This window comes from Piliocolobus tephrosceles, chromosome 1, assembly GCF_002776525.5.
Source record: "Piliocolobus tephrosceles isolate RC106 chromosome 1, ASM277652v3, whole genome shotgun sequence".
Lineage (NCBI taxonomy): Eukaryota > Metazoa > Chordata > Mammalia > Primates > Cercopithecidae > Piliocolobus > Piliocolobus tephrosceles.
The window spans coordinates 115,859,722-115,876,176 of NC_045434.1; the positions used below are offsets into that span (position 1 = coordinate 115,859,722).

At 35.8% G+C, this 16,455-nt stretch overlaps 2 pseudogenes; one reads left to right on the top strand and one right to left on the bottom strand.

Annotated features, from left to right (window-relative positions):
- Nucleotides 1-10,398, bottom strand: part of LOC111525479 — a 149,167-nt pseudogene extending 138,769 nt beyond the window's left edge.
- A 222-nt stretch (nucleotides 10,399-10,620) lies between these two features.
- On the top strand, nucleotides 10,621-11,565 carry LOC111525480 (annotated as a pseudogene).
- Nucleotides 11,566-16,455: the final 4,890 nt, after the last annotated feature.

A 16,455-nucleotide genomic window follows, 5' to 3' on the forward strand; every position in this document is an offset into this window, starting at 1 on the left:
AACCAATCTTGGAAGTATGCAACGATGCTCTTTTTAAATAGTTGAAAATTAATTATTTTGTTTTTTTCCTTACTTTTTCCTTGTTTTGTTGTATAGTATTTAAGTGAAAGGAGATAATTTATTCTTATTTCACTTACCAGATTTTAATGATGGAGAGAAAAAAGTGAGTTGTCTTACTTTGATATGCTTGACATGGGATCTATGACATTTTTTATGCTTTCGGTCACAATTCTGTCACTAGAATGCTAGTAATTAGATGCATGCAGTGAATAACCTAACTACTTTTATACAGTAGTTTGAAATTCTGCAGGTGCTAACTCCTAAACACCAAATAACAGTGTTTTAATTTGTAACACATCAGAGGAAATGACAGGACTTTCAGTAGTTAAAATATCTTTTTAACTAATTTTGTGCTGTTAAGTTACAGGACTTTGACTCCTGGGTCTGAAAAAGACATTGACTCCTGCTGAATTTTGAGCATTGACATCAGTTGAAGCATCATCATTGGATTTGAGAGAAAGAAACAATCAAAATCAATTGCTTTTGCGAGACACAAGGCCATAAATTAAAACTATTCAATTCCTCTAGGACCAGGAACTGTTGGGGAAGAGGTGGGTGAGTGATACTGTAAGGCTTGATTTTGAGAGATAAGATTAGTTCAGAGTTTTTTTTATAAATTAATGTCAAAAACACACTGATGCAAGGCCAACCTCTGGGCCCAGGTGTTGGGATAATAAGTCTTTCTTGGAACATTAATCCACTCTTTACTAAAAAATTGGAAAAGGTTCTAAAATGTTATGGAAATCTTACTTTGCAGCCAAACTGATTAAAATTAGATAGATTTGTTTATAAGGTTATATTGAAATTGCTTTAATATTAGCAACACATCATACAAAGGTAAGTTTAGTTTTCTCTTTTTAGCAAAGTGTAATACTAACAGACAAAATAATTTGTTTACCTTTGAGAAAACTGCAGGGAGAAAATGGAGGGGGAACAGACAGATTTAGTTGGCCTCATGCTGTCTTAAGTTTTAAGTCTTATTGTTTGGGAAACTGAGTTTGCTCTGTATAAAGAGTAAACATTTTTGTCTTATCATTTTGGCTAATGAATGACTATTTTATAATGACTTGTGATCCTGCTTTGTGCCATCAAGTATCTTAAAACTTGACAGATTTTCCAACAGCAAACTTTTAAGTTCTAACTTCAGTCTTTTTGTCCTTAAAATAACTTTTTTTTGATATTAGTTTCTTTGAAGTCAGAGAGAGAGACATAGTAGTAGGTTTATTAGGATTATTTGTTATGTTAGTATTAGGCAGGATGCATTGTCAAACATGAGGTGGTGCTTAGCTTCCTTTGGGTTACATTTATATAGATGTGTTGTTAATATGTGTTCCAGGATTGTATGGGATTAGTAAAATTTTAATAAGTTTTGATATTTATGTTGTCAGTAATAATTATGATTATGTCAAATTGTTATATGTTGCAAAAAAACCCCACATTTTCTTGTCAACTGTGTCTTTAACTATGGTTGTGTAAAGACTTTTGTCATCCACAATTGATGGTTTACTTTGATCTTTCTAAAAAAAAAAAAGTGACTTATAATCAGCTACAGTCCAAGCCTGCTTCCTTGGAAGAGTTCATGAAAAGTACTCTTGAATGCAAGTTTCTGATAACTTTGGAGATTTTTCCATTGGATTAGAGAGAAAACTTTCAAGGCACTAATTGAAAGGCTGATGTATTTGTGAAGATTGCTATCCCAATATGAAGCAGAGCAAGAGTTGATTGCATGGGCTAAATTAATGGAGGACAGAAATGATTTTTATGGCTTTTGTTGTTTGAAATATTGCTGATTCTTTTTCTTTTGTTTTTCAAAATCTGGAGAATCTTTGTCTTTTGGGCTATTTATAGCCTTGGAATATACTTTAAGTGTATTGTGTATACTTTTGTAAGCATAATTTGAGTCATATTTCTCTTTCTTTGCCCAATTTCTCCAGAATTTGTAAACTATTTGTGAAACTTCCTAATTCATGGCATTGTGTTTGTTTGCATACAGTTAATAACCACAAGTTTTCTTTTGTAATTGGACACATTTGAAGGAACTGACTATTTTCTCAGAGCTCGGATCAAAATAACCTTGTGAGATGTTTCCGTTAAGCCAGTTACGGAGAGTCTATATGGACAATGATTCCTGTCACATTTTTTTGTGCGTAATCAAGCCAAGTACATGGGACTAAAGCTAATTTTTCAAGTATATTGGTCCCTCATTGATTTGTCTTTGGTGGAAGTGGTGGACTGAAGAGAGAACTATTGTGTGTCAGAAGAAAACTCTATATTAGATTCACCTTTGATTCCTGGGTGTCTACATGGTCAACCATGGTATGGAGCTGATGACAGCACCCCTCCTCAACATGAAGCAGCCAGAAGGATTGACAACTGGATTCCTCATGATTGAGGAATTGATAAATAGAAAGGGAGTACTGAAACCAGCCCAAGAGTCCCATAAACAGTTGTTGTTGGATAAACATAGAAATTGATCTCTGGTGTTTCTGTCACAACCCCAAAGAGTGAAAAAAGAAAATGTGGTACATACACACCATGGAATATTATACAGCCATAAAAAGGAATGAGTTAATATCTTTTACAAGGACATGAATAGAGCTGGAAGTCATTATCCTTAGCAAACTACTGCAGGAACAGAAAACCAAGCACTGCATATTCTCACTTTTAAGTGTGAGCTGAATGGTTAAAACATATGAATACATCGTGGGGAGCAACGTACACAGGGGCCTGTTAGAGGAGGCTGGAAGAGGGAGGGAGACCATCAGGAAGAATAGCTAATGGATGCTGGGCTTAATACATAGGGAATGAGTTGATCTGTGCAGAAAACCACCATGGCACATGTTTACCTACATAACAAACCTGCACATCCTGCACATGTACCCTGGAAGTTAAAATAAAATTTAGACAAAAAAGATAAAGGAACATTTAATATTGCTTTCAAGTTACACATATAATTTTTTCTTTCTTTGAGACCGAGATCTCCCTCTCTCACCCAGGCTGGAATGTAGTGGTATGGTCTCGGCTCACTGAAACTTCTGCCTCCTTGGTTCAAGTGATTCTTCTGCCTCAGCCTCCCGAGTAGCTGGGATTACAGGCACCTGCCACCATGTTTGGCTAATTTTGTTGTATTTTTAGTAGAAACATGTTTTCACCATGTTGGTTAGGCTGGTCTTGAACCCTTGACCTCAAGTAATCCATCAGCCTTGGCCTTTCAAAGTGCTGGAATTACAGGCACATGATTTATTACTATATTATTATTCATAAATTATTATTGACTTTTACAAATTGAAAATAAAACATCAAAAGATAAAGCAATAAGGGCCTAAAATATACATTTGTGGTATATAAAAAAAATGAAAAGTAATTAAGTAGACCTTCAATACATATTAATTACATGCAATTTAAAGTAGTTTGTAGCTAATAGTAAGCATAAAATATGTAACAGAAGAGATTAACTATTTAAATACAATCAATGATTAACATTGTATTTATTTTATATTGCCATACTTTTTATTATAATACAACTTTACTTAGATTATAATTGTAATGAAAGTATGCTATTATATTCAACACATATCATTACCTCTCATGGCTAATAACTTATTCTATAATCAGAAACATTTTAGGGTATTGTTCAGATTTCCATGTCTATGCATATTGACATTGTTAAAATAAAAACAACTTCTCAGATTAACAGTTTACCTTTAGTAGTGACAGATATATTTGAGGTTGACTTTAATTTTCACTGTTCAACTCAAATTGCCTATCAGAAATTTGCTAATTTAATTCTGAATAAAATAATTATTAGTATTTTTGTGAATAATCATAAAATAAAGTATTTTAGCTAAATTAAACTTAAGTCAAAATGTAAGCTTCTTTATATCAGCAAATATACAGGTTTCAAAAATGGTATAGATTGGGATGTACCTCATATAATAAAATGTTAATATTCAATTTAAGAAATATTAGTTTTATAAACAAAATTTTATTTTAACACAGTCTCACTCATATCGATTGTATGTCTACAGCTGATTTCACACTACAACAACAGTTACCATATTGCTTGCAAAGCTTAAAATATTTTCTGTTTGGCCCTTTACAGAAATTTTTCTTAGGTTCTGGCCTAGAGCAATGCTTGGCCAAATAATTTACTTGGCAGCTCCCAAGTTATTAATATTTATTTCATTTTCTTTCATTTGCTCAACCAATTCTCACTGTGCCTCTAATATCTGGGTTTCATAGTTTGTAATTGGGTAGCCCAGTGTCTGACTTTGGATTTACTTATATCTGTGAACATCAGCAGGGTTATGGGCCTTACTAGGTCTCATTAAAGCTGATTAATAGTAAGCCTAGTAAATAAGCAGACACAGATAAAATCCTTGGTGTGTGATTTGTAGTTTGTCTGGGAATGTAGTTCATGAAAACTGAAGAAAATTCAATAACACAGAGGTGAAATATTTCAATAGTAATGGCAATATACATAAGAAAGGCAGATTGTTTTCTTTACCATGGCTGCCTTCTCTTATCATTAGTTTTGCAGAGAATATAATAAAAAATGAAAGCATTTTATGTGAGTTTTTATTTGACCTTTCAAAAGAAGTATGAGAAAGCTGTATTTTTTAAAGGTATGTTGATCAGAATAAGCTAAATTTTGCTTTGATCACAAATGGCTCCCAATTCTCATCAGCTTGTAAGAACTAATGTGTGTCACTTAAATTAAATGTTCATTAAGGGTCAGCTTTTGCTCTATACCACATTGCCTTAATTCCATATCTGTAATAGGAAGAGCAGCTCATATCTAGAATATCGTTGGTGTTGTGGAAAAAGAAACATGGCAAACCAATAAGTTCTTAAAACATCAGCTCTTAAGTGACCCGAAAAAGTTATCTGGCCACTCCTAGGTTCAAGAGCATAGGGAAGTAAAATCCTCCTGGAGGTAGAGACACTAACAAGTCTGCGATAATTTCTTTTTCAGGGACAGAAAGCAAATACTGAAATATTTTGATCAGTAATTTTAAAACACTTTGTTTGGCATATAATCTTGGATTCTTAGTAGATACATGTGCGTATAGGATTCTGTAAATATGTGGGTAACAATATGATAGCAAATCTAATTGGGGGTGGGAGAGGGATATAAGAAACAATGAACAAATCACCTAGGTCAGAATATGGTTGCTTCTAATAACAGGTTTTTGAGAAAAGTCAGAACAACTTGCAAATAGTTATATAGAATAACTTGCAAATGTTATGGTAAACAAAAGAGAGAGATTCAAAGAAAATTCTGAGCTCAAAAGTTAAAATTTTAAATGTATGATATACTATCACCGTCTTTCAACTCTAATGTCTCAAATTATTTGGATTTTTGATAATACTATATCAAATATTAAAAATGATGTTATTCTTTAAATTTTATGGATGAACAAAAAATATGGCCTTGGTATATAATTTAAACTCTTTTCTCCAACTTTCTCCTTGGAGAAATTAAATTTCAGCATATTGAGGGAATCACAATTGCAATTCTGAAACAGCAAGTTTTCGAAGATATTTTTGTCAGAGAGTGGGTGCCCTTGTATCTCTTAGCAGCAGGCTAAAATAAATGGCCATACAAAATATATAACCTGTCTTTCTTTTCTTGAAACTGAATCCAGGAAGATATCATTGGATCTCTTCAAAAGAAACCCAAATAGAACATTTGCTGAATGTGATCATTAGAGGAGAGGCAAATTCTCTTGAGTTTCAAATATATATAAAAAAGATTCCATGAGTTGAACTTTAGTGTAGCTGCTAAACTCCAGGGACAATGAATACATGCTACAAAGTTTCAGAGGGGAAATTTGAAGATTTTTAAAAGAAAAAAAAAAAAGAATCTTACAATCATTGAATCTATCACTAATGACACAATGTAAAAAACTGTAAAAGACAATCTATAGATACTTGAGGGGAAGAAAACAAAACTGTAATGTCAGAATCTTGCACTCATCAGAGATAACATACATCTGTTGAAAGGAGCAAAGAAAGACATTTCAATGAGCTTTATGTCAGGATGGGATGAGTTTATCATCAGATCTTCCCTAAAAGCAATGATCAAACTAGATATATTTAAATATATATATATATATGTATATGTATATATATATATATATATATATATATATAGAGAGAGAGAGAGAGAGAGAGAGAGAGAGAGAGATATCAGAGAGAGATATATCAGAGCTCTGGTAAAGATATACAAAGACATACAACAAATTTAAAAATATTTATACATGAAAACTACTAAATCTTGGTCCAAAATAATGTGAGAGTATGGCCTTCTTATCTGAGTCTTCCTTCATTCCCTTAAGTCAGCCTCAGTTACTCAGTTATTCTACCAAAGAGCAGTCATGAAAAACAAAACACCTCATCACTAAAGAGATCCCATAGTGACCCTGGATCTCCAGATTCAGAGAGGAATATATTGTGAGATTTACAGTAACATAAGCAAGTTTAGAGAGAGTGAATGACAAAGGCCAGCAGATCCATTAGCCAGAGGTTGTGATTATGTATGAGAAACAATGGACCAGATTTAAAATTTGGCAGATTAGCCAACAATTTAAAAGAAAGATTCAAGAAATGAATAACCCTAAGGGGTTATAATAAACACACCATACATTCCTATGGTTGACTGTAAGGCTGTGCATTTGTAGGAGAAACTAAAGTGGGCCTCATCTATCCATACATTCCTGGCTAACTGTGGGAATGTGCCCAACTTCAGAAAAGATACAAGATCGTCAGCCAAAGTGAGAGTGAAACATACTTGTGAAACACCTTGAATCCATTATTTCAACACATGCACATATGACCACTAGTAAGGGTGGTAGCCTTTAGACTCAAGATGTATAAGTACAACTTTTGCCTAATGATGACATGAACACTAAGCTATATAAACACAAAAGCAATCCCTAGGGACTCAGGCTTAAAAATTTAGATTTAAATTCCAAAAATTGATTAGAAATATCTGTGAACTAATGCCATGAGATTGCTCAGATTTAATCCAGGCAAGGTGCTAACCAATAACAACAACAAAAAAGAGCAACAAAACAACCCTTGGAAGAAAACTTAGAATTCACTAAAAATATAGTATCGAAAATGACAATTTTTCAATGAAAAGTTAGGAGACAACAGTACACACGACACACACACCAGTATGTTGCAGGAAGTCAGGGACCCTGAACAGAGGGACCAGCTGAAGCCATAGCAGAAGAACATAAATTATGAAGATTTCATGGACATTTACTGGTTCCCCCAATTAATACTTTTATAATTTCTTATGCCTGTCTTTACTGCAATCTCTGAACATAAATTGTGAAGATTTTGTGGACATTTATCACTTCCCTAATCAATACCCTTATAATTTCCCATGTCTGTCTTTACTTTAATCTCTTAATCCCATCATCTTTGTAAGCTGAAGATGTATGTCTCCTTAGGACCCTGTGATGATTGCGTTAACTGCACAAATTGTTCATAAAGCATGTGTGTTTAAACAATATGAAATCTGGGCACCTTAAAAAAAAACAGGATAACAGCAATGTTCAGGGAACAAGGGAGATAACTATTAGGTCTGACTGCCTGAGAACTGGGTGGAACAGAGTCGTATTTCTCTTCTTACAAAAGTGAATAGGAGAAATATCACTGAATTATTTTTCTGAGCAAGGAACAGACCTGTGAAAGAGAATGCATTCCCAAGGGCAGGTCTCTAAAACAGCCGCTCTGGGAATGTCTGTCTTATATGCTTGCAGATAAGGGATGAAATAAGCCCCAGTCTCCTGTAGTGCTCCCAGGCCTATTAGGACAAGGAAATTCCTGTCTAGTAAATTTTAGACCGGTTGTCTGCTCTCAAACCCTGTCTCTTGATAAGATGTTATCAATGACAATGCATGCCCGAAACTTCATTAGCAATTTTAATTTCACCCCGGTCCTGTGATCTCTCTCTGCCCCCATTTGACTTGTGATATTTTATTGCCTTGTGAAGCATGTGATCTCTGTGACACACACCCTATTCATACACTCCCTCCTCTTTGAAAATCACTAATAAAAACTTGCTGGTTTTGTGGCTTGGGGGGCATCACAGAACCTGCTGACATGTGATGTCTCCCCCAGACACCCAGCTTTAAAATTTCTCTCTTTTGTACTCTTTCCCTTTATTTATCAGATTGGTTGACACTTAGGGAAATAGAAAAGAACCTATGTTGAATTATCAGGGATGGTTCCCCTGATGCCATTAAAATGCTGCCAATAGAAAGTGTTTGATATTAAAACTAGCAGACAAAGCTTTTAAAGCAGCTATTATAAATATGTTAAAAACATGAAAACCATCTTCAAAGAATTAAAAAAAAAAAATGATGACAGTGATTCATCATAGACAGAATGCCCACAGAGAAACTAAACACTAAGAGAAACAAATGGAAATTCTGGAGTTGAAAAGTAAAAATACTAAAATAGAAGATTTTCTAGAGGTTTTCAATAGGTGATTTGAAATGGCAGAAGAAAGCATCCATATACTTTAAGATACAGAGATAGAAATCTGAAGAACATAAAGAATATAATACATATTATCTTTTTTCAGTAAATCAATGCCTCTGTTTGGAATCCTCAGTACCAGTTTTTTATATTTCTCAGACAGGTCAGCCTTCACACATCTCCCCTGAAACCAAAGGGCTTTTTTCAAACAATGGTCAATGATTGCCATTGCATCTTATCTTGTCTCCATCTCAATAAAAGCCTGAATTTTCATCATCATCAATATGTAATTCTTTATTTTCCAATAAGGCTCAGCAAGCTTGAGGACAGCACTATCAGAATAGCCAGAATGGGGCAAATTGCTGAGATGTATCACATGTCCAAGATATTGCTTTTGAGATCTGGCTCTCCTTCAGGTTTCTTTATTCTTTTATACTTCTGGGATAAATGAACTGTCAATGGCTTGCCAAATACTAATGCTGGTGTGGTTGTATAATAATCCACTGTAACCTGAGCATCCTCTGTGGTTGTCATTTCAATAAATGCCTCATTAATTTTATTTAGAATCATATGATTTGAAATGACTCCAAATGGTTCTACTAGGTATCTCAAGTTTTTCCCTTATTGAAAATCCATGATGTGAACAACTCTGCTAGTTTCCACTCTGACTTTTTGCATGTGTCGAGGTCCTTGCAGGTTTCCATTTCCAGCATCCAGATTTCCTCTTGCTCCAACTGTTGGTCCCCCAAGATGAAATGAGGGAGGTGGAGGGTCCTAGAATTCCTGGCTCTGGATTTGTAGACTACTGCAACATGAATGGATCACCCATTGTGTGTCCTGTATCATTGTTAGGATTCCATTCTGGGTAGATTTCAAGAAGAAGCTGGCATTGACGACTGTGACTTGCTCCACTGATATGCTGACTCCACTCCGTATTAGAATGACCTGGCAAATCACGTATAGAGCACAGATGGGGATAACCTTTTGGTAAGAGTCCATGGAAGTCTTCAATATTGCTACTTGGAGGAGTGCCCCTCTTTTTCTCAAAGAGAGATCTCTCTTGTAAGGGGCCAGGACCACATCCCATTCTCTCATACTCACTGTCAAATTTATGATAATTATGTGAGATCTCACCAGAAAAAGAATCATCCCTACACCTTTCTCCATCTCTTAATCTGTCATCTTCATAATTCATTCTCTCATAATAACTAGATTCTTGAGAATGACTTCTATGGTCATAATCAATCACTGGGTTAAGACTAGGAACACGATCATCAAAACTCTTCTAAAGTGCCTTTTTTTTCTTCCCAGTCATCCTTAGGTACTGTGTGTGGCGGCTCCCGTGTAGCAGACCTGCCATCTCTACCATAACTCAAGGTAAGGCCTTCTTCATTTCTCCTCCTTTCAAGCTGTAGAAGGATTTGGGACAAATTCTCAGGAGTAATCTTGTCCTCTGGATAATGACTCAGTTCATCTAAATCTCTAGCAAACAGACCAAAGCTGGCCAAAATGTTACTGGCCTGGTCTGCATCTCCACAGTGTTGAGAAGATAAAAGGAGTGGACCTCTACTTCCAATGTTAAATATAGACTGCAAATGATGGGAAGAAGTACTAGCAGAAGACAGCGCACTATGAGCTCCTTGTTGATTCAATGAAGAATCCATTCCAAGATTCATTAAACTAGCAAGGCATGCAGTACCCTGGTCCATCCTTTCAAGAGATGCTGGCATACTTAAAATACTGGGTAGCAGCAGCAGGAAGGCCTATTTCTGCCGCAGACAGGTCATGCCCATGATCCTGTGAGTCCCTACTGAGAGATGACTGCTGGAATGACTTGGACATTGCAGAACTAGCTCTTGTCTATTTTATAGATTAAAAAACAGTTTTTTTTTAAGACGGCCAAAAAGAAAGCTCAAACTAGAAAGCTAGGTTAACTTTGCTTCAAAAAATGGTAACGCCAAGAAAAAGGATCAATAAGGACGGCAGAATCTTCTTCAAGTGGAGCACCAGCAGACAACTTTCCCAGCGATCGGATCGCGGAGGCTCCTACAATCCGCTGCAGCAATGGGTGCTGGCGAGAGGTGGCAGCAGCGGCTGCAGCCCAAGAACTCTCCAGATGGCAAAGAATCTCCAAGTGACAAGAAATCCAAGATAGTTCCCAGAAGACTGAAAGTTCAACCGAAGGTAAAGAACAAGAAGAGAAGTCCGGTGAAGATGGTGAGAAAGACACAAAGAGTGACCAGACAGAGCAGGAACCTAATATGCTTCTTGAATCTGAAGATGAGCTACTTGTAGATGAAGCAGCAGCTGCTGCACTGCTAGAAAGTGGTAGTTCATTTGGAGACAAGACCGATCTTGCTAATTTAGGTGATGTGGCTTCTGATGGGGAAAAGGAACCTTCAGATGCTGTGAAAAAAGATGCAAGTGCTTCAGCGGCAGCAAAGAAAAAAAACTTAAAAAGTGTCGTTTCCCAGGGAGTATGGAAGGATTTGTCACTCTGGATGAGGCTGGTGATGAGAAAGATTCGAAACTTCAGAAACTTCGTAAATAGGTCATGGCATTTAAATCTGGTGACAGAAGTGATGATGGGTTGGTTGAAATTAAGGTGGACAAGATAGAGGCACTTGATCAAGAAAATGAAGCAGCGTTGGAAAATGGAATTAAAAATGAGGAAAACACAGAACCAGGTGCTGAATCTTCTGAGAACGCTGATGATCCCAACAAAGATACAAGTGAAAACGCAGATGGTCAGAGTGATGAGAACAAGGAGGACTATACAATCCTAGATAAGTTTAGAATTGGACTATATCAGCCCAATGTTCTTGTTGGTATAGACTATGTGATACCTAAAACAGGATTATACTGTAAGCTGTGTTCATTCTTTTATACAAATGAAGAAGTTGCAGAGAATACTCATTGCAGCAGCCTTCCTCATTATAAGAAATCAAAGATATTTCTGAATAAATTGGCAGACAAACGCAGACAGAAGGAAATTTAAGATGTGCAAGAAGATTTGATGATATCAAAGAAAATAATGGTTTTTTGTTTTTAATGTTAACTTTTTTTTTTTTTTTTTTTTTTGAGACGGAGTCTCGCTCTGTCGCAGGGGCTGGAGTGCAGTGGCCGGATCTCAGCTCACTGCAAGCTCCGCCTCCCGGGTTCCCGCCATTCTCCTGCCTCAGCCTCCAGAGTAGCTGAGACTACAGGCACCCGCCACCTCGCCCAGCTAGATTTTTGTATTTTTTGGTAGAGACGGGGTTTCACCGTGTTAGCCAGGATGGTCTCGATCTCCTGACCTCATGATCCGCCCGTCTAGGCCTCCCAAAGTGCTGGGATTACAAACTTGAGCCACCGCGCCCGGCTAATGTTAACCTTTTTAAAATACAATACTGATAGAAGAAAACTATTGTACTCTTTTGTTTTAGTGGAGAAATAATAGATGTCTGTTCATGTGTTAAGTGTTATAGCAAAAAAAAAAAAAAAAAAAAAAAAAAAAAAAAAAAAAAAAAAAAAAACATATGGTTAAGTTAATGAATATTTTTTGTTTTATCAGAATGACAACAGACAGAAGTACTTTGTAGAGATTGACTTCCTAAACTACTTAAGACAACTTGCACCACTAAGAAAAAAATGTAGAACCATTTCAAAAAATGAAATTCAGTAGTTCCAAGTTTCAAAGAAATGTCAACATTTTATTCCATTCAATAAAGAACAAAACCAATAGTATTTTTGTTACTTTCATCAGAAACATTGCATGTTTTAATCTGAGCCTTGCAGACTTTCATTTGGAGTTTGAACGTGTTTTGGTTGCATTTCATTTTTGGAGAACTTCATTAACGTGAGATTGGCAATTCAAATGCAGGTGTAGTTTTCTGTTAATGTCATGCTATTGTTTGGGTAATAAGAAATATTAAGTAATTGCCTTTAGACTTTGTAATCGTTCCCTTGAGTTCCTGCTAGATTTTGTATTCTAGTAGCCAATGTATTTTCAGTGAAATGTAAAAATATTCCCGTTCTCTTTGACCAGTATTAATTTTTGAGATCTTATTGCTTGTCACTTGATTCCTATAATTGTCATACATCTCTGGTATAAGCAACATTTGATTTTTGAAGTGTGTAACCATCTCTTCATATTTTCAAGATGTAATTTTACATTTCTGCATTTTAAAAACAGTTTGGCCATAATCCTAGATGCTCACTTCTAATTCATGTACCTACACATGTGACCACTGTGAACTGAAATTTGCATGTAAAATTTGTGTTTACTTGTAACTTTCTGGTTATATATCGTTTATATTTATATTTGTGGATTCAAGTTACTGACATGAATACCAATAAAAAGAAAATCCCTGGGTCATGTTCACTGTTTATACATGTTTGAAATGTTAACCAAAAAAAAAAAAAAAAAAAAAAAAAAAAAAGAAAAGAAAAGAAAGGAAAAAAGAAAGAATATAATATATATTAAGAAAAATTAACAGTATTTCAGAAACCTGTGAGACAAAGAATCTAATTTTAAAAATGGGCAAAGGATATGAACACTTCACTGGAGAAGATATCTCAGTTTTAATAAGTACAGGAGAAGATGCTCAAAATAATTAATCATTAAGAAAATGCAAATTTGAACTATAATGAGCTAGCATTATATACCTATGAGAATGAGACACAAGATATCTCTTCTCATATGCTTAATAGAAAAGACAAATATAATAAGTGTGAATAATGTGGAGAAACCACAACCTTCACTCATTGCTTTTGGGAATATTCAGTGATTCAGTCATTTTTTTTTTTTTTTTTTTTTTTTGAGACGGAGTCTCGCTCTGCCGCCAGGGCTGGAGTGCAGTGGCCGGATCTCAGCTCACTGCAAGCTCCGCCTCCCGGGTTCCCGCCATTCTCCTGCCTCAGCCTCCTGAGTAGCTGGGACTACAGGCGCCCGCCACCTCGCCCAGCTAGATTTTTGTATTTTTTGGTAGAGACGGGGTTTCACCGTGTTAGCCAGGATGGTCTCCATCTCCTGTCCTCGTGATCCGCCCGTCTCGGCCTCCCAAAGTGCTGGGATTACAGGCTTGAGCCACCGCGCCCGGCCGATTCAGTCATCTTAAAAAAAGTTTCACATTTGTCCAAAAAATTAAATATAAATTTACCATATATCCCTTAGTAAATGCCCCTTTATTCAATTTTTGGGATTTCCACAAAAGAAATAAAAATATATGTCCATAGAACAACCTTGTATTTCACTGTTTGTATTAGGGTCCTCTAGAGGGACAGAACTAATAAGATATGTATGTATATGATAGGGAGTTTATTAAGGAAGATTGACTTACACAAACGCAAGGTAAAGTCCCATGATAGTCTGCTTGCAAGTTGAGGAGCAAGGAAGCCTCTAGTGGCTCAGTCTGAATCCCAAAACCTCATAAGTACTGAAGCCAACATTGGAGCCTTCAGTCTGTGGGCAAAGGATCGAGAGCCCCTGTTGGTGTAAGTACAAGAGCCCAAATGCCGAAGGACTTGGGGTCTGATGTTTGAGGGCAGGAAGCATTTGACAGGGGAGAAATAGGAAGGCCAGAAGACTCAGCAAGTCTACTATTCCATCTTCTCCTGCTTGCTTTATTCTAGCCATGCTGGCAGCTGATTAGATGGTGCCCATCCAAATTGAGAGTGAGTCTGCCTCTCTCAGTCCACTGACTCAAATGTTAATCTCTTTGGAAATAACTCACAGACACACCCAGGAACAGTACTTTGCATCTTTCGATCCAATCAAGTTGATACTCAGTATTAACCATCACAGTATCCAAAATAGTATTGTTTCTTACAGCTCCATAAAAGGCATTATCCAAATTATCAATATTCATTTCAAACATTTCATTCATGAAATACTCATCTACTTAACTCAATTAAACTCAAAAACATACAATTGTTTATAAGGAGATCTGTTTTCACTATAATGAAAAGCATTTGACATGAAAAAATAGTCCAAAAAACTTCAGTAAAGTAAAATATTTTTAAATTAGGTACTTATATTTTTTGTACTTACCATAATCCTTAAATTGCTAGAACTTTTAAGTAAAGTGGGAGTGGTGACTTACACCTTAATTCCAGCACTTTGGAAGGTAAGTGGATGAACTGGTAAGTGGATGAACAAAACATGGCATAACTAAATGATAGTGCATTATTAAGCAATAACAAGAATAAATTATGGATACATTGTGTTATATGAATGAATCTCAGAAACATTAAGTGAAAGGAGCCAGGTGCAAAGAACTCTCATATGATAACTTTTTAATAAAATGTCCAGAAAGGCAGATTTATATAAACAAAAAGCAGAGAGAAGAATCAAATAGACATAATAAAAAATGATAAAGGGGATATCACCACCGATCCCACAGAAATACAAACTACCATCAGAGAATACTATAAACACCTCTACTCAAATAGACTAGAAAATATAGAAGAAATGGACAAATTCCTGGACACATACACCCTCTCAAGACTAAACCAGGAAGAAGTTGAACACATATGTTTATTGCTGCACTATTCACAATAGCAAAGATTTGGAATCAACCGAAATGTCCCTCAATGATAGAGTGAATTAAGAAAATGTGGCAGATATACACCATAGAGTAGTATGCAGCCATAAAAAAAGGATGAGTTCACGTCCTTTGTAGGGATATGGATGAAGCTGGAAACCATCATTCTCAGAAAATTATTGCAAGAACAGAAAACCAGACACCACATGTTCTCTCTCATAGGTGGGAATTGAACAATGAGAACACTTGGACACAGGATGGGGAACATCACACACCGGGGCCTGTTGTGGGGTGGGGGAAGAGGGGAGGGATAACATTAGGAGAAATACCTAATGTAAATGACGAGTTAATGGGTGCAGCACACCAACATGGCACATGTATACATATGTAACAAACCTGCACGTTGTGCACATGTACCCTAGAACTTGAAGTATAATTACGAAAAAAAAAAAAGCAGATTAGGGGTTGCCTCTGGTTCAGGATAGAACAGGAACTGACTAAAAAGGCACAGAAATGAACTTTTTTGTGTGATGTAAATCTTCTAAAACTGGACTGTGGAGATCATTTTGTCAATCTATAAATTCTCTAAATGTCACTGATTTTCAATGAGGGAATTTTATGGTATGTAAATTATACCTCAATCAAGATATATAAAAATGAAAACATCCAAATAAAAGGAAAACAATTTGAACATGCCATGACTCAGAATATAGCTATTTACATACTTTCTCTGAGAAAAATCATTAAATATGTATATACATGAAATGAAAATTCAGTCAGAAGAGAAATCCTGTGGGAAGGAAGAATAAATGATACAGGAGATTATGTAAAATACTCCCCTCTGTTTTTTTATATCTTTTCATTTATCTGTCTCTAGCCTTCTGTCCACTCATCCATCCACTTTTCCATCTATATCACTATATTGAACTCTGTAGAGTACTTTCAATAATACAGCATTTTTCTCCTATGACTACCTTCAAAAATACAATTTCATATCTTTCCTTACTCATTAGAGAAAACTTCAGCAGATCCTCTAGCTGTTGAATTACTTTCAACTACATAAGTAGTCTAATAGATATTAAAAAGTACAAAATCTCAATAAAAACCGAAGTCTCAAGTCCACTTATAAATTCTTTATTTTATTTACTTCTTTTGAGTTGGGGTCTTGCCCTGTAACTCAGTCTGGAGTGGAGTGGCAAGATTAGGGCTCACTGCAGCCTCCAACTCCCAAGCACGTGACAATCTTCCCAGCTAAATTTGTGGAGTTTTGGTGGAGATGTGATTTGGCCATATAACTCAAACTGATCTCAATCAGATTGAGGTTGAGCCAGATCTGATCTTAGCCAGATTGAGACTCCTGAGCTCAAGCAATCCA